Source organism: Bidens hawaiensis, unplaced genomic scaffold, assembly GCF_021521415.1.
Source record: "Bidens hawaiensis isolate Kalapana, Puna unplaced genomic scaffold, B.hawaiensis_p1.1 tig00011271_1, whole genome shotgun sequence".
Classification (NCBI taxonomy): Eukaryota; Viridiplantae; Streptophyta; class Magnoliopsida; order Asterales; family Asteraceae; genus Bidens; species Bidens hawaiensis.
The window spans coordinates 142075-161375 of record NW_027491878.1 but is presented as its reverse complement, the minus strand read 5'-3'; the positions used below and the strand labels follow the sequence as shown (position 1 = coordinate 161375).

The 19301-nt window shown below is 39.2% G+C and overlaps 1 pseudogene across 1 annotated transcript; it reads right to left on the bottom strand.

Annotated features, from left to right (window-relative positions):
* Positions 1–3530: 3530 nt before the first annotated feature.
* LOC143537650 (ABC transporter C family member 10-like) lies at positions 3531–10199 on the bottom strand (annotated as a pseudogene). Its single transcript, XR_013136098.1, has 11 exons — positions 8168–10199; positions 7755–8075; positions 7471–7557; positions 6804–7382; positions 6572–6736; positions 5754–6048; positions 5445–5659; positions 5066–5371; positions 4774–4837; positions 4020–4259; positions 3531–3643 (listed from the first exon to the last, which is right to left on the bottom strand). The product of XR_013136098.1 is annotated as an ABC transporter C family member 10-like (transcript).
* Positions 10200–19301: the final 9102 nt, after the last annotated feature.

The window sequence follows — 19301 nt, the reverse complement described above, 5'->3', positions numbered from 1 at the left end:
TAAAATATAGTTAACAAAACTAATAAATTAACGTGAATGTTTTGTTTGTCTTTCTTTTAACTAAGAAGTCATAATAATTGAGTTTTCATTTCAGCAAACTAAACTATAGTTTTTTTAGGGTTTTGTTTAAGATATAACTATTATTTAATAGTCTTTTTGAATTATAAGATTTTTATTTTGTTCTTTTTTTAATATACCTAGTTGTATTATTTTGAAAATGTGATTCTTTTTTTATGATTACGATAATATTTGGTTTGGAAATAAGGTTTAAGAATATGTTACATCTATCTTTCAATTAAAATAAAGAATAAAATAGAAATAGTTACTTCAAACACAAAGGTGAAAATTCTTTGTACGAATATTTAGAATGAGTTTTAATTAATAAGTTGAAAAAAAAGTCTAAAATGAGTCGACCGAAGAGAATAAAGAAAATAATAATAATTGGTTGATTAAATAAATAAAAAAAAAGTTATATTAGATTAGTTAAATAAAGCAATAAATGAAAAATACCTATTTTGATAAATATTTCTTAAATTATCCATTTTAGTAAATAATTTTTTCATCCCACCCATTTTGGTAAAAAAAACTCGAATAAACAGTTGGGTATGTAAAAGAATAATGTGAGAAATGTTTGAATAATGTTATTATTTTTTTTATTATGGTTATCTACTTGTGACTAAGACCACGTGTAGTCATAAAGCCCCACTCCTGGGCGTTAAGCCTCCATAACTTTGTTTATTTGTTTTTTTATTATTGTGCCTTCCACCTGCGTTATGTACAAAACGCCACCAAAAAAAATTTATCCAAAACGCCTCCATAAAGCCCGGGGGGACGGTGTTCTCAGGCTTTATGACCCCATAAAGCCTTCACTACGGATGGTCTAAGAAAATTATGGATTTAAAGAGTTGACCTAGAAAATTATGGATATGAGATGAAAGCATCTTAAATCCATAATTTTTTTAGTCAACAGCAGATAATAGTACTCATAATTCATTACTCGTGTTTAGTGATAAAAAGTTTGGGTTTATCAATGGAGACCCAAGTTTAAACCCTACTTGTGTCATTTTTTGTGGATTATGATAATAAATTATTTGAGTTAGGCCTTGTGCAAGGCTGTTAATTCGAATTCCGAACCTACCCAAGTTTTCGTCCCATCGTGTGCTACGCCAGAGAGTTATACTCATGTAGCGGCCCAACGACTATCAAAACGACAGTATGGTTTCATAGGGAACGCCCAATACAAACTCCTTAACCATGTGTGCGTGGTTAAGACAACAAAGTTTGACCAGAATGTGACAATATGCTCTCCAATGTAGAGAGTATGGCGGCCTAAAAAACCACAAGAAAAGTCGTCGTTCTAAAAAAATTATACTCATAATCAAAGTAACATCGTAAATCTTTCATGCCGAAAGTAAGCAAATTTATTTTTTTTAAAAGTAATTAATTAAGTAAAAAATTATTAAGATTAGATGAATATTTTATGGATGTTGCCAAAAGTATCCCACTCTGTCATCTGAAATTTCACTTGTCATTCTAATTGGTCAAGACAAAGAGCCATTGCAGCAAAACTAATCGGATACTCTGTTAAGATTATTTCTCGGCTTTCGGGTCACTGCACCCAAGCCGATTCGAAAACGATCCGTGACGCATTTCTACGTTGTGAAGTAACAATAAAGAAAATTTCTTTTATAACGTATTCCTCTATTAGTTTACCATGTGCTCGCTGGTATGGCACAAGTCACTTGATGACTCTGTTGCCTCACTCCATTTGACGATTATGAAAGATTTATGGTAATCTTACTCTAAAATTAAGTAACTCAACTTCTATGTGGCCAACACATTGTTTGGCATGGTACAAGAGAAATTTTCTCATTACGCTTGTAAATGGAATCTCATCCTTCGAAGTTTTGTAAATGCTGGAAGTTTCCGGGCAAGCGCAATCCCTACCAACGTCTTCGGCATAGCCTTGTAATATGCTTAACGAATCGAATGTACTTATGGAGTAATCAGCATTGACATCTACGGATCAAATCCAATAAACAAACCTTGGCACTAGATGTTAAAAAAATCGTTAGTACCAGCAGGCTTAGAATGGCATAAGACTTCCTAAACCACTACATGACTTACAAATCATGATAATCACATTCTAGAGTTTTCTCATCAATTTCAATCATCATAAGCCCCACACCTGCCATTGAGTTTAAAAGAAACAACTTTCACGTCTACACCCATACTCAACCGCCTTTCATGTTGATTCTTACGATTTGAGATTATAAAGCAAATGGTGAGCACATCCTCCTATGAAAACCTTGAACTTAACACACATGTGTTACTATGTTGCTTACTCAAATTCTAATAACTATAAATAGAGGAAATGACTATTATGCTCCATAATATGCTAGCTCGCAAGGATACAAACCGCCACATCAATGCTAAATCAAATTTCATTTTTTTTTTCTAAAAAACCCCACTTATTTCACAACAAACCTATTAAAAAATTATTAAAGTTACATACATCTACGTCCGTGTATTAGGACTATATGCACGTATACAAGAGGTATACATTTGTATATATGTCTATATATAGGAGTATATAAGCTACTATATCAGATGAAATGAAAAGGGGGTTTGTGATTGTTCCATAACACCATATAAGGTTACCCATTAAAAGTTTACCTATGAAAAGTGATATGTAGTAGCAACAAAACAAGTGCCAAGAAAATAATGTCTTAAGATAGGAGGAATAAATAGTTTGCTACATTTGTTTGTCAAAAAAATGTGGGGAAGAAAATGGTTGGCAGATACAAGTAATCAAGTATTTATAAGAGGCATATTGAACCAATGGCCTTTTGATCTTCTTTGAAAACTTCAAAAAGAAAAAAAAGAGTATTCGGAGGGTATTGACTGTTCTAACAATTTTGACTTTTATTTATTAAAATTGAATTTGGAATGGATTTACTTTTCAAGTCAGCACTGACATAAAAGTCAAAACGGAAAATATAGGCATATGGGAAACTGTTTTGATTTGGGCAATTGACCGCATCTTGATCATGTACAGGAAAAAAAATGTTTTACGAGTAGTTTTTTGTATTTTTTATGACTAATGCTGAATTGATACTGTACCGCCACAAACGGTATTGCATTTGGTTTGTGCTATTACTCATTTTCAGTTTTAGTACCAATCTCATACATATTACACGATTGATCTTTTGCGTCACTTTAGTATGAATTTAATGAAATTATCTTCTAGGAAGGAAAAAAGGGGTCTTGTTTATCACACGAACAAGCAATATCATTCCAAAAAATAATGCACATACATCCAAGAGGTTACAAAGTTCAAAGATAATTAATTCATGACTACAATCCTCAATTTCTCGACGATCGTGCAAAAGTAATCTTCCTATCTGTCATTGCAACCGTGTTATTGATGGCTAGAATTGCATCGATGAGGCCTCAAATTGATCTGGAAATATAACATGATCATAATGTTTTTGATACGTAGGTTAATGAATTATCCGAAGCTTGATTACCTAGTTAGCTTACGAGGTTTTATGTTGCGACCAGTATTCGTTAACAAGCTGTGCGAATAAAGAAGCTGGATCATTCATCAATTTCATGGGCTTGTCATATTCCATCACTTTTCCTGTAAAGTACAAGGTTTATTTTTTAGCGATTAGAAGTTTAGCTAGATCACTTGAGTTTTAGGACATTTTCATGAAATCAATGGTTCACTTCTAGTATAAAAAACGAAGTGGAATGATTCAAAAGTATGTTCCTTAATGTTTTCAAACCGGACCGGTCAATAATTCGGCAGCCTTACTAGTTCACAGGTTGGTTCCAATTTTAACACGACTCCACTTTCGCCGGAACTCATTTTGACCCAAACCAAATTGATACTTTCTTAAACAACCCATTTTGACATAAACTCATTTTGCTCGGACGTTGTTCAAACCCGTCAGTCACCAGACCCTCCTAATTTGCCAAACCTGGTATTAAGATAGGAAATAACTTGGACCTACCATCCTTCATAACAAGTACCATTGTGCAGTCTACAACAGTTGGTATTCTGTGGGCAACTGTTATCACAGTGCAATCTTTAAACTCTTCCCGAATAGTTTTCTGTATAATGGTGTCCGTTGCATTATCGATTGACGCGGTGGCTTCATCGAGAACCAATATCTTTCTTCTCTTCAAAAGGGCTCTTCCTAAACAAAACAGTTGTCTTTGTCCAAGGCTCCAGTTTGAACCATCTTGCACAACTATATTAATATTGTTATATACTTATATGTCATGTAACACTTGTAATATCGTAATATCAATGGCGAAGGATTATTAGGGCCCTGGAGGCCCCGCCCCCAGTTTTTTTAAGCGGTAGTGTAAATTTACTAGTTTTCATCCGAATGTTTTTATACGTAGTGTAAATTTAGCCGTTTTCAACCGAAATTTGATATACGTAGTGTAAACTTTAGCTGTTTTCGGCTGAAACTTTTTATACGTAGTGTAAAATTTAGCCTTTTTTTGCCGAAATTTTTTATACGTAATGTAAAATTCAGTCGTTTTCGCCCGAAATTTTCTATACATAGTGTAAAGTTAGTTTTTTTGGGCCGAAATTTTCTATACATAGTGTAAATTTAGCCATTTTCGGCCGAAAATTTAAGTCCGCCCCCTTTGTTTGTGAAATTTTGTATACATTTTGAGTTCCCCCCCTCCCCGTGTCTTAGTCCAAGCTTCACCACTGCGTAATATCATAATCGAATGAGTCAAATTTCATACCCAGCGAGTCCAATCCCTCCTTTTTATCTTCAATGGCCTTTCTAAGTTGGCATTTTTCAAGAACCTGATAAACAATGAAAGTTAGCATGTATTTATGGTCTTGGTTTGCCTATATTTTATAAGCGACCACAACGACCGAATTGATTATCTTCATGCATAAGGATAATAGATTGCCCAGTAGAAAATATTTCAAAATCATCACAAAACTCCCTTTTAGTCCTAGTAAATTATTTAAACGCAAGGGTTCATATTTGTTCTTTTCTGTTGGTATTAATGGCTTATATAAATTTACCTTCCATATTTCTTGGTCACTATGCTCGGATAGAGGATCGAGATTGTAACGAATTGAACCACTGAATAATGTTGGTTCTTGTGGGATGATTCCAAAACTTGATCTAAGGTCATGAAGTCCAATTGAAGTTATATCTATATCATCTATAACTATCTTTCCGTTCGTAGGCTCAACTAAGCGAAACAAAGCACTAATCAAAGTCGTTTTTCCACTGCCCGTTCTACCCACAATTCCAATCTTATGCCCTCCTTCAAATGTACAATTGATTCCATGAAGAACCAAGGGGCAGTTTCGTTGATATCTGATCTGGAAAACAAAACCAAATTATCTAAACCTCTTGAAATTTATGCATGTAAATAAAGTTGAAAACCTCACATACTTTCAGATTTTCGATTACAACTAGGCCAATACTTGGCCAGTTTGTCGGTGGGCGGTTGTTTTCTATGATTTCTGGGGCTTCACTACGAATATGCATGTATTGATCCAATCTTTCAACAGAAACTATCAGATTTGATAACTGACATTGGAATTGAACGGATACAACAAGGAAAATATTCAGTGAGAGACCGTACGAAAGAGCCATTCCAATGTATCCTGTCATTACAATATATGTTGTTAGGAAATATATATGTTTTCGTGTACTAACACGAGGCTAAAGCAATAAAGGATTATATTTAATGCCACTAACCTGAGGCTGAGGCATCAAAGGGGAGCAAAGTTATGGCTAAGGCAGAGCTAGAAACAACAACTGCACATAGCATTTCTAGACGTTGAATCAACCACTCGTTTGCAGAAAAGCTATGAAAGAATGGGCTTGCGTTGCCATCAATAAGGTTCAAATGCTCTGAAAAGAAACGGTCTTCTTCTCCAAAAGCTCTTATTGTAACAACTCCAGCAATTGATTGTGCTAGATGACTTGCAACTAAAGACTTACTCGTGCCATCTAGCCTCATCAATTCCTTTGCAGAAGCATGGTAGAATTTCTAAGTGACAAAATGATAAGGTGAGAATAACATATTATAATGAGTATCAATTAACACAACTTATCATGCATGTAATAGTGGTAACACACTAACACTAATAACATATTTTAAAGTTAAGCTTGATTTTCATCCCTGAAGTTTGGCCATTTAACTACTTTAGTGCCAAGTCCATTTTTTGTCATAAATAGATAGGTTTCAGTTTTTTAACCTTTTTCGTCCATGACACTAACACTGTTATATTTTTTCGGTAAGTTAAAGAAAATTTCAGTCAATTTAATACGTGTTATGGTTGAAACCTACAAAGGGTGGCGGTAAGTGCTGATCCCTTTTTCAAGAGATCTTAGGTTCAAATTTGGTTTTCTGCCATACAAGATAAACCTCCTAAATGCCACATGCCCAGGGTAAGGTAAGGTAAAAAAACAAACATGATAGGTGGAGTCCCATGAGTTCTATCCAACGGGTTCTCATGGTTATTAGAAAAACAAACACACAAGGTTAAAAGTTTAGGAGTACAGTTTCTTACTTGTAGAAGTATTGTTACATAAACCGTTGGAATGATGACAAACAAGATAGGCCAGGTTAGGAACGCCAAGATCCCAAAGCTAAAGTACGTGTTCATCGTTGTGCCTATTCCAACCGTGAACTTCATTGCCAATTCAATGTCTACAACACTCAGATCAGACGAAACCTACAACAATTAGATTCATAAGTTTCGTGAACATAATTTGAGCATTAGTTTATGTAACAAGACATACCCGACTGATTATTCTTCCTATGGGCGTGGAGTCATAAAACGACATTGGTGCTCTGAAAAGAGAAGTTATTAACTTGGAGAAAACTGCTATAGATGCATTAGTTCCAAGTTTAACCACATAATAAGATCTACCAAATAAGAAGAACATCATCACAAAAGCCATGACCATGTATACTAGTAACATGGTTGACTCGTTGACCATAGAACCCTGCACTTCACTAGCCAGCCACAGACTTTGCAAGAACAATCCAATTATGAACAAGAAATGTGTCAAAATCGATAGACAGAAGTAGAAGTAGCCGTTCCTTTGACCGCTGTTATGGCTAAGATACTGTTTGTATGGCTTGAGGCCTGTATCCCCTGCTTCTTGTTCTTCTTGCTTTATTAGTTGTTCTCCTACAATCTGTTCTCTTGCGTAAACATTTTCTATTTCCTGATTTGGAGATTTAGCTAGGTGTTGAGAACCATCAGCTGAACCAGAAGTGTTACTAAGTGCAATAACTAAGCTTTGGAACTCTTTACATGACTCAAGCAGTTGAGCATAAGTTCCTTTTTGCACAATCTTTCCATCTGCCACTAACTGTAAACATAATTATGACCATTTAAATGGTTTAGTTTATAATAAATGCAAAACGTCTAGTTAGTTTGGGAAGAGCTCATTAGCTTACCAAGACGTCATCAAAAGCAGGCAAGAAATCGACTTGGTGAGTTACAAGTAACACCGTCTTGCTTGATAGTGCTCCCATAATGTAATCCTACAAATAAAACATGCTAACAGTTTATATTTAGAAAAAATTACAAAAATAACCAGTTTGACCAAATTAACTTTATCAGTCACGCCAAAATTGAAAATTGTTATGACACATTTCGCGCTCCGGTCAAAATGACTATTTTGGTGATTTTCCAAAATATTTATATCACAGAAGAAATGAGTCATGAGAATGATAATTACTTTGAACAAACTGGCTGCGGTATGGGCATCAACCGCGCTAAATGGGTCATCCAGAAGGTATATATCTGCATCCTGATATAACGCCCGTGCAAGCTGAACGCGTTGCTTCTGTCCACCACTCAGATTCACACCTCTTTCTCCTATAATTGTTTGATCCCCGAATGGAAACATCTCAATATCCTTCATAAGTGAGCATTTCTTAACCACTTCTTCATACTTTTCATCATCCATTACCGACCCGAACAGAATATTATCTCGAACAGTCCCTGTTTGGATCCACGCAGTTTGTGAAACATATGCCACTTTTCCATTAGCTTCAATCTGAACATAACAAACAAGACTGCTATAAACAATATGTAACATGTTTGTTTTCTGAATACAATTGACATGTAATATATATGCAACAGACTTACTTTGCCTTTTATGTTTGGAACCTCTCCTAGAATAGCGGATATAAGAGTCGATTTACCGGACCCGACCTCCCCACATATAGCCACCTTTTCTCCAGCCGAAATTTCAAGATTTACATCGATTAGAGTTGGTTTTGAACAATCATCATTCCATGAAACCACTTCTGCTTTGATCAATACCGATACATGTCCTGTGCTTACATTATTCCTTTCTTCCTTCTGCAGCTCAGGTGCCTCCAAAAACTTAATAATGCGCGTTAACGCGACCCTTGCTTCAATAAACACAGCTGCCACATCAGCAATGAGTCGAATCGGCTCTTGAATGATCCGTATCGTTGCCAGAAACGTGAACACGTTACTAGCATCAAGCGGGATACCTATAAAATAACACGTATAAAACGTCACAGTTGCTACAATCGCGGGTGATGACCAAAACAGGATGTAATAGAGTCCTCTTTGCATCATAACCGACCATAACTGCCTCATCTCTTCATTTCTCAACTTTTCAACTGCCTTTTGAAAATGTCTCTCCCAAGCATATAACTTCAAAACCTTCATATTTGAGACAGCTTCCGTTATCGCCTTCAACCTTCTGTCCTGAGCTGCCATGAGCTTTGTTAGAATCTTATGCTGCAGCTTGCCCAATGGAATGTTCCCTAATACGGTTAAGATTATAACCAGCAACGCCGCAAACGCAGCCACTCCGACTGAAAAATAAATTATAAATATCCCAAGACATATTTGCAGACCAGTGGTCCAAATCTGGTGAAACCAAAACGGAAACTCCCCGATTCGGTTAGCATCAACTGTGGCATAATTCATGATCTGACCAGGTGAGTAACTCATTCTGGCGTCGTTCGATAACCGTAGCTGCTTCTGATAAATGGCTGCACATAACATAGACTTCACCTGCAACCCGGTCACTCGGTTTCTAAAGTTTAATTGTCTCTCTGATAGTGATTCCAAACATTTGGAAACAAACAAGGCTAATGTCAAATAATAACCTTCATGATCAAATGTTTGTTTCCCCTGGACAACTTTTATAAAAGCCCGAAGAATCAACGGGCCCGAAGCCAACGAAAGCACCTTTACCAGCGCAAAAATCCCTGTGGTCACCAACCGCTTCGATTGCCACATAAACAGCGTCGAAAGCACCGACGGATCACCAACGACACCGTTTCTTTCTCTCTCCGCCTTTCGTTTATCCAATATTTTCATGAATGTTGAATAACACATTTGGGCTTTATTTTCATCTTGCAATTTTGGGATATCGTCGGCATCGAGAACTTTACTTTTCCCGGTTACCAGCAGCGGATTAAGCCACCAGAACGTGAAGTTGCTTAAAATGTTGGCTTTCGCCTTCGGAGTGACAACATCTTCGGTTACCAAAGGCGCATAAAGCGTGTCAGGTTCGGCATCCGTTTGTTTTCTTTCCATAAAAACACATAAAACTAACAAAACCGCACCCGGGAAAGTCAACGTGTTTAACACCTCGGTCAAACTTGTTTCTCCATGTACACTAGCATCCCAGACGCTTGAAAAACATAGAAAACATGAAAACAATAAGATCAAAACAGAACAGACCTTGGGTAAAACCCGTCGACTTTCAAGAATTAAAGCTAGCACCCAGACAACTCCTTGGAGGACCAGTGATAGGCTCTTTATGTCCCTCGCGTTTTCGACAACGGTCCATATGCCAAAAACTAAATATACCAAACCCAAACAACCATTAATTAACGTCGAGAAAACTGACAGCCAGTGAGAACAAGCACTAGTTGTCAGTTTCTTCGACGGTGTGTTACTACGGAAGAAGAGCAAAACACACATGAATACTAAGAGGGCGTTGACAGAAATAACAATAACATGATTGGTGCACGAGTATGGATCGAAAACCTATGACATATCGGAGTTACGACAATCTTGATTACAGGTCAACACGTTAATGAAACTGTCTGGTAGCATTATACTAAGTTCACTAGTTGTAAGTGGCATGTGGAGTCTGTATCTATACAGAGCATCAAGCAGCATCTCACCAAAAACTGTCACTAAAAGCTATAAAAAAAACATGTGTGGTAAACTGATAGGGACCCAAAATAATAGCTTTAAAAGTCGTCTAAAAGGCTACCCACATTTCAAATATATTAGTCCAATGAATATGATTGACTTAATTTTAAGTAGGAAACTGGTTTGGTGAAACCAGAAACAGGTCCTGGTTTTAAATATGTTTACAGTTCAACCGAACCGATTTGGTACCTGCCATTGGTTTGTGCACCCCTAGATCTAAGAACTATATGTTCATGGGCGAAGCATAAGCATGGCCTGGAGCCCCACCCACCCACCACCACCCCCTTTTTCCCTTAGTGGTGTAAATTTATATATTTTTATCTGAAAATACATATACGTAGTGTGAATTTACCCGTTTTCATTTGAAAATTTTGAGCCCCGTGTTTTTTTTCAATCTTCGCCGATATCAGGACTATACCAAAGGAAAGTTGATAAACTATGCAGGGGGTATTTGTCACGCCCCAACATAACGAATGTTACAGTATATATATATATATAAGCCACTATATCAGACAATATGAAAGAGGAGTCTTGTCATTGTGTCCATAACTCCATGCAACGTTACCCATTAAAATTCTGGTTTACCTGTGAAGACTAAACTGTAATAGCAATAATACAAGAACCAAGAAATTAATTAATGTCTTGGAGCAGGTGGAATAAACAGTTAGGTACATTTGTTTGCAAAAAAAAAATGTGAGAAATGTATGAACACTAAGATTTTGTTTTTTATTTTGATTCTGATTCTTTAGATTGAACTAATCAAGAAAAGTAGAAAACTATTGATAACCACTTCATACCAAACGTGATTATATTTTATAAAAACAAATACTAACCCTTGAAATAATTTACTCCATAAAGACCCACTATTTATATTTTATTTATTTTTTTATTTAATTAGAAACTCGTGCATCTCATTTGTCATCTCTCTCTTCTATTTACAAACACTAAAAAATATGGGGAATAGTATAGTTAATATAGTGATGGAAAACGTACATTAAGTTCAAAACCATAAGAAGACTTAAGCGTCAAATTAAATTAAAACCATGCATATCTTCTTTTGTTACATGGATCTACTTAATACGGTGGATGTGATTCGAATGCCCGAACAGCATTTAGATTATAACAAAACGTAAATTTTAAGAATGGATCTTCTTCAGATTTTAATGGGCCCGAAGCCAACGAAAGCACCCTTACCTTACCAGAGCGAAAAACCCTGTAATCACCAATGGCCTTAATTGCCACATAAACAAAGGCAACAACACTAACGGATCACCAACAACGTCATATCATTCTCTCTCCGCCTTTCGTTTATCCAATATTTTCATGAATGCTGAGTATCACGTTTGGGCTTTATCTTCATCTTGCAGTTTAGGGATATCATCCGCATCAAGAACTTTACTCTTTCCGGTTACCAGCAGCGAATTAAGCCACCAGAACATAAAGTTGCTTAGAATTCCTGCTTTCGCCTTCAGAGTGACAAAATCTTCCGTTACCAAAGGCGCATAAAGCGCACTAGTTTTGGCATCCGTTTGTTTTCTTTCCATAGAAACACATAAAACTAATAAAACCACACCTGGTCAAAGCGTTTTCTCTATGAACATAGAAAACATGTAAGCAATTTATATTCGGTAAAACCCAACGATTTTCAAGAATTAAAGTTAGCACCCATATGGGGTCCCTCAGGTTTCCGACAAGGGTCCAAATGCAGAAAATTTAATATACCGAACAGTTTTTTTAGAATGTTTGGTTGTAATTACCATGTTTTTTTTCTTGACCGACAATTATCACGTATGTGCTTCGCAATGACCGTGTCTGTGACTACATGTCGGTGACTACATGCACATGGCTGCTCCACCATATTCACAACAATTCCATTGGATTCGGAATATTGTGGATCAAGTATTGGGTATGGTTAATGAACCCAATAGGTTAATTGTACTATTCTTCACGGCTTCATACGGAGCCGGTTGACCTAGGTTCAGATGAAACTCTACCACAACATTTGCCTAGGGGGTAGGAGACGTAGGCGACGAGATGATCAAAATAATGAAGTTGGTTTCTCTACCGCCCAAAATTGCGAGGCCACGTAGGTGACGAGGTGATCAAAATAATGAAGTTGAATTTTTAGTGTTTATAAATTGCTTTTGTTATTGTGCTTTTAATTTATTTTAGTAAATAAAAACGAATAAAATAAAACATATAATTAATATATATATATTAAAAAGAAAATTCAATCATACTCACAATTTTACTATTCAACTTACTTGTAGGTGCAGGGTACGTCAAACCCGGTATGACCTTTTATTTATTACATAATATATTATGTTTATTACATCATTATTATTGTCTACTAATTAGGCCCATTGGGCTGGGGGTTTGTGGAGGTAACCCCTAACTGGGCCTGGCCCAATAAAGGTTAGGGTTCATGATGGTAGCCATGGAGTCCTATATGAGGAGCCTTTATCATTCATTGAAAGGACCTTCTTTTGGACCCTTGGCTCCCACATATTTTTGTGTCTGTAAACAAGAGTTTATTCTCTTAGCAGTCACCTCCACACCCCCACTTTTCTATGGCAGATCCGAGCAACCGGAGAAGAAGATCAAGGCGGTGGTTCGTTCATCTTGAAGATCGGGGAACTTGAACATGGATCCGACCGGGATCCATTTCATGTTTCTTCATCGGCGCCATCCGTGCGGACACGACAACGAATCACTCTTTGTTTTTCGTCTCGGTCCTCAGATATGTTCGTCAAATACTCTAGATCTACGATTTCTTCTTTCAGATATGTTCTATGGAAGTCCAAAAATCCGTAGATCTGAAAATATTTCCAGATCTGGAAGTATACAAGAAGAAATACCATCGAATTTTGGGAAAAACCCTTAAATCTGTGTTTTTCTAAGTGAGATATACCAGATCTAGTTATGATTTTTTCAAATCTGGGTTCGTTTGAGCAATAGTCACATTTCATATTCATAGATCTATAAATCCTTTCAGATCTGTTGGTTTTTTCATAAAACCTACCTGATGTGGATATTCAAAATCTCTAGATCTATGAATATATTTTATGGTGCCGTACAAAATAATAATAAAAAGTAATGAGGGCAATGTCTCATCTAAGGAGACAAGATCTGAAAAGGTGACAGGAGGTCATATTGAAAGGCATGCACATGCTTTACCTTGATTATAGCACCAAACTATTAAGGGTTGGAAAATTGACGAAAAAATCGGTGTGCTCGCCATCCGCGCTCCGGCATCCGCATAACACATCCGCGGTACACATGAGCATCTTCCGCGATAACAAAAACAGCTTCAGTAAGCAAAGTTCCCGCGAGGCGCAATCAAAGCCTTGAGGGTCAACTTCAGCTTCCGCAAGCAAAGCTTCCGCGAGCCGTAAGCAAAGTTCCCGCGAGGCGTTATCAAAGCCTTGAGGGTCAACTTCAGCTTCCACAAGATAAGCTTCCGCGAGCCGTGAGCAAAGTTCCCGCGAGGCGCAATCAAAGCCTTGAGGGTCAACATCAATTTCCGCATGCGTGCTCCCGGCGATTACTCTCCGCCGTAGCGGGCCACATGCGCGTTCCGGAGATTCACACCACAGCGGGCCGCATGCGCGCTAAATTATAACTAACGGATCACTTATGTGCTACCGCAAGTCCATGACGAGCCGCATGCGCGTTCCGGCGATTCACGCCGTAGTGGGCCGCATGCGCGCTAAACGATAAATGATGGATACCATTACGCAACCATGAGTGCAGGTTCTCACGAACTACCATTCCGCATCCATGCATGCGTGTTGGTAGTTCAACGTCACAGCGGGCTGCATGCGCGTTCCAGGCGATTCAATTCTACCATAGCGGGCCGCATGCGCGCTCCAGGCGATTAAACTCCGTCACGGCTAGCCATTTGCATTTTGGCAGACCAAAAACTTGGAGGATTACCTTGTTATTGTGTATCATCAACAACATGGCGAGCCAAAAACGCGGGTCATAACTGACATTGGGGATTACTTGTTATGTACGCTCCTGTAGAGGTAGGGTATGAAACCCACCATTTGACAAAGTATGACACCAATTGCATACGCTGGGCGGAACATTAAGCGCCAGGAAGCCACTAACGCAGAGCGTAGTGCGTGGCGAGAAGAGTAGAGTCCAATATAACTTTTCCTAACACCTCGGGAATGGTAATACGAGGGTCCCACCAGCATGGGACAAAAAGATGGTAACCCGCATAGGGATAAACACCAAACCAATGGGGATTGGACAACACATAAAGGACGGTACAAACAGTACAATCACGTCCTTGTTAAAAGGCCATGATGCCCACCAACTTCCACCAACCACCACGACCGCACGAATGGAGAATATTATTGTTGGAAAACTTGAAAAGGTGGTTGGTCACACACTTTCTCCTCCGGCTATAAATACCAGTAAACCTCCAAATGGTAAGAGATAGACTTTCTCCTACTATCACTATCAAATTATACTTCGTACTATCAAGTACTGATTCTCACGCCAGAGGGTGGTTACGGGAGAATTTCCCCCCATTCCTCATAACAAGCTCACGGTGTTCTGTTTTGCAGGTTACACTTGTCTGCACCAAGAAGGTTTTATAACCCATCGTGTGGAATACTTAACCATTACCCTCGGACTAACGTGTTAGACCTTGAGAGGTGGATTCGTGTTTCTTCATTGGCGACATCCGTGCATATAGCTAGAACAGTAACTTACTCCGTTCTTGACTCAGATGAGTGGCAAGACTACACCGAAGGAGGTTGGCCAAAAAGCCAACCTAGAGGGGAACATTGAAAATCTGGACGTAGAGGAAATAGGCGGAGGTCTTCTAAACACCTCCACCATTCACCCTACTGTCACGGATAAACAAAAAACAAAGACACGTTCCAAAGCAGCCATGCCGCCAGACATCATGGCATGGCTCGAGGAAGAACAACAAAAGCTAAAAGACAAATTACAAGAAAAGATGGCATCCGTTGTAAAACCTAGATCGCTGTTTGATACGGATTCTAGTAGCAACGAGGAGGACGAGTCAGAGGAAAACTCAACGCCAGCTCGTACTAAAACACCATTCACCAAAACACCTCCTGCTAAGCAAAATAGCAAAGAAGGAGACAAGTCACAGCGGTCAAATCTAAAGGCAGACTCACGCCTAGATGACCCTGACTATGAAGAAAGCTGGAAAGGGCCAGACGTCAAAAAATTGGTAAAATATCATCCAGAAGCGGCAGTTGATTTTTTCAAACCATACCGGCCAACAACATCGGCGGGAAAATCAAAGTTTGTAGTAAGGATAGCAGAAGCAGAGCTACCAGAAAATCCCAAAATCCCGCCAACAGTGGGCCAATATGATGGTATCTCAGATCCATACGATCACCTACAAACCTTCACAGCTGCGGGAGTAGTATCAGGGTGGACCATGCCGTTATGGTGCCACATCTTTACGCTAACCCTAGTGGGAGCCGCTAGAGCATGGTTTGAAAGGTTGCCAGATGGTCAAATTACAAGCTGGGAAGATCTAACAAAAAAGTTTATTCAGCAGTTCAGCCAGCAACGGCGACACATTAGTGACCCAGCAGACATTTTGAACGTCGTGAGAAAAGAAAACGAAAATCTAAAAGATTTCATCACTAGATTCAACCAATAAGGCCTGAACATCGGCGGCGTAAGTGAAGAACTTCTGCGGGCAGCCTTTCGCTAAAACGTAAAGTGTGACGATCTTATACGTAACCTTACGGGCAGAGATGGCATGCCGTAGCGATGGAACGATGTCATGATCGTGGCCAAAAGGTACGCGCGAATGGAAAAAAGTTTGGGAAAAGAATTGGCAAAGAATGATGCCAGAAACGACATTAACAGGGCCCGCCAAGGCAAGAGAATGTCCTCCGTATGGTCAAGGTTGAACAGCGATAGAGAGTCCACATTCGACCCATCCAGGACAAGACAAAAGGGTCAATCAAGCACGCCCCAAACGAACGCATCAAGGTGGACTCCGCTGAAAAAAAGTCCAGCTCATATAATGTACAACGAGGGGATCCAACTGAAGAAGCCGGTACCAGTGAAACAAGGGCCGAGCACATATATGAAAAGTTATTGTGACTTTCATGAACAACATGGCCATACGACGAACCAATGTATCAACCTGAGAGACGCGATCGAAGAATGCGTCAAAAATGGAAAATTGGATCACCTGGTGAGAAACATGCGAGGGAAGTACAAACGCCCACCTCCAAGAGATGGCGGAAATCCAGAAAAGAAGATCAAAGATCTACACGCTAATATTATCTCGAGCAATGTTCAGAGCAAGAAAAAGAGGACGGAGTGGGCGCCATGGAAAGAAGAACAAGTCATCTTCCCAAATGTAAGAGGAGGGGCGAACAAGAAAGCACCCTTAGTAATTACAGCCGTTTTCGGTAGTTACAGGACGCCGCGCTTCTTTGTTGACACGGGGGCAACGTCCAACATCATGTACCGCCAGTGTTTCGACTTGATAGACGAAGAAGACAAACGGCGTTTGACAGCAGTTAACGCTCCAATCACGGGATTCAACCAAAGCATTGGATACCCGCTGGGACAGCTGACATTCCCAGTCGAGCTAAGTGATGGGCTCCATTCACGGACGGAAGACGTCGACTTCCTAGTAATGGAAACTCCTCACCCACAGTATGATATAATCTTGAGAAGAGAAGCCATTGGTGACTTCAACGCTACCCCGTCAACAGCACACGGGATATTGGGGGTACCAACCCCAACATGGATAACAATGATCCACGCTAACAAGGAATGTAACATGGCGGAAAGAAAAACACCGCCATAGAAAATGCAAAAAACCAGCAAGATCAGAGAAATGGAAAAATGGACGCTCAATAAAAAATTCCCATAGCAAAACATAACCATTGGCCCAACCATCTCTGAAGAAGCGTGCGCGGTGCTCAAGAGCTTATTACTCAAAAACATCGATGTCTTCGCTTGGACCCCAGCGGATATGACGGGAGCCCCAAGAAGCAAAGCGGAACACGAGTTAAAAGTTAACCCAAATTTCGTCCCGGTGGTACAAAAGCGAAGAAAGATGGGGCCAGAACAGGCAAAAGCCTGTGATGAGCAGGTCTAGCAACTAATCGATGCAGGTATAATCCGAGAAATTCAGTACCAAACTTGGGTAGCGAACCCGGTAATGGTACCCAAGGCAAGTGGCCAATGGCGCATGTGCATCGACTTCAAAGATCTAAACAAGGCATGCCCGAAAGATTGTTACCCTCTGCCAGAGATCGACCTTAAAGTTGTTGGTGCATGATGTCAGTAGTTCAGTGTCTAGTGTCTGTAATCGCGTTTGTAATATTTTATGTTTTGTATAAGCGAAGTTGCTAACAAGTTCGCTGATATGAGCGAACTTGTTAGTCAAGCGAAGTTAGTGACAACTTCGCCTGAACATGCCAGGCGAAGTTGTCGTGATTATATAAGCCATCTGTTACGGCTTAAAATAATTAATTCAGTTTTCGTGTATTCGAGTCAGAGAGAGTCTGTAATCAAGTGATCTTCGTATCACGTGTTTAAGGTTGGTATACAACGTGTTTGATTATCGTGTGTTAATCGTATTGTTTTCTATACTCGTAACGTCTTACGTAGGGATTCCGCACCTGCGTAGTACGCGATATCTCGTGTAGATCCGGCTGGGAACCTACAATTGGTATCAGAGCTTTTGCTCGATTGTGTGGTTCGGGATTATCACGCGGGTATAGAAATCGTTCCGTTCGACTATTCGCGGGACGAGTTTTCTGAGTTTTTGTGTCATACTCATCTCCTACAAGCTTAAACAACCCATAACACCTTCACAAACCTCGAAAAACCCAGAAATCTAATCTGCAGAAACTTCGTGTTCATCAGGCGAAGTTGCCGTCACTGTTACTAGGGTTTCGGCGTAGATATAAGGTTAAGCGAAGTTATCCACAACTTCGCCTACCTCTTCAAGTTCGCTTACCTCAAGCGAAGTTACCCTCAACTTCGCCTACCTCCCAAGTTCGCTCAACTTAAGCGAATTTAAGAAAGTGAGCGACGTTACAAATTCACGCGAAGTTAAGCTTTAAGCGAAGTTATCCACAACTTCGCCAACAGTGCTGTTTGAAAATAAAATTTTTATTTTCGGATTTCTTTGAGTTTAGAGAAAGATGTCTTCGATAAACATTACTGAACTAGTAAAGATGGAAGTAGAAGCAGGTTCAGCTACAAAGGCACCCAAGATGCTTAAGAAAACGGATTATGTAGCTTGGAAAGATCGTTTTGAACAATATGTCAAGTATCAAGATGCCAAGATGTGGGTGTGTATACAAGATGGTTACATTCCACCTACTACTGAGTATGAAGGTCGTGATCAGATCAAGAAGTACAAAGAGATGGAAGATGAAGAGAAGAAGATGTATGAGGCAGAAAGTAAAGCTCATGCAGCAATTACAATGGCTCTTCCACAAGCGATACTTCACACCTTCCGAAAGTATAAGACTGCTAGAGAGCTTTGGGAAGCTCTTGAAAACCGTTTTGAGGGCAATGTGGGAATTCGTGCTTCGAAGATTAAACTTCTAAAAACCCAATTCTCGGTCTTCAAGTATCTGAAAAACGAATCACTTGATGATATCATCACCAGATATTATCATCTGATGACTGAACTCAGCAACTATTCAATTGCATACAAAGAAGATGAGATTGTTGAGAAGCTTCTTGATGCTCTCCCACCAAAATGGGAGATGTATACTGTGTTGATGAGAGAAGATAAAGACTTTGCTGACTATGACCTTGAGACAGCAGTTAACAAGCTGAGAACGTTTGAACTGAACATGGTACGAAAGGAGACACCTACCGATCAGGTTCAAGATCCGGGTATGTATGGGGCAAAGGTTAACTCCGGATCAAGTTCGAAAACGGAATCATCTGCTTATTACTCTAAGGGAGAGTCAGGCGCGAGCTCAACACATGAGGGACATGTATCTCTCAATATGAACGGTGATGTGTGCTATGTAGCTGGAGGGTCAAATGCTTCTCAACCTCAAGCGACCAAGAGTAGTTATTCCCC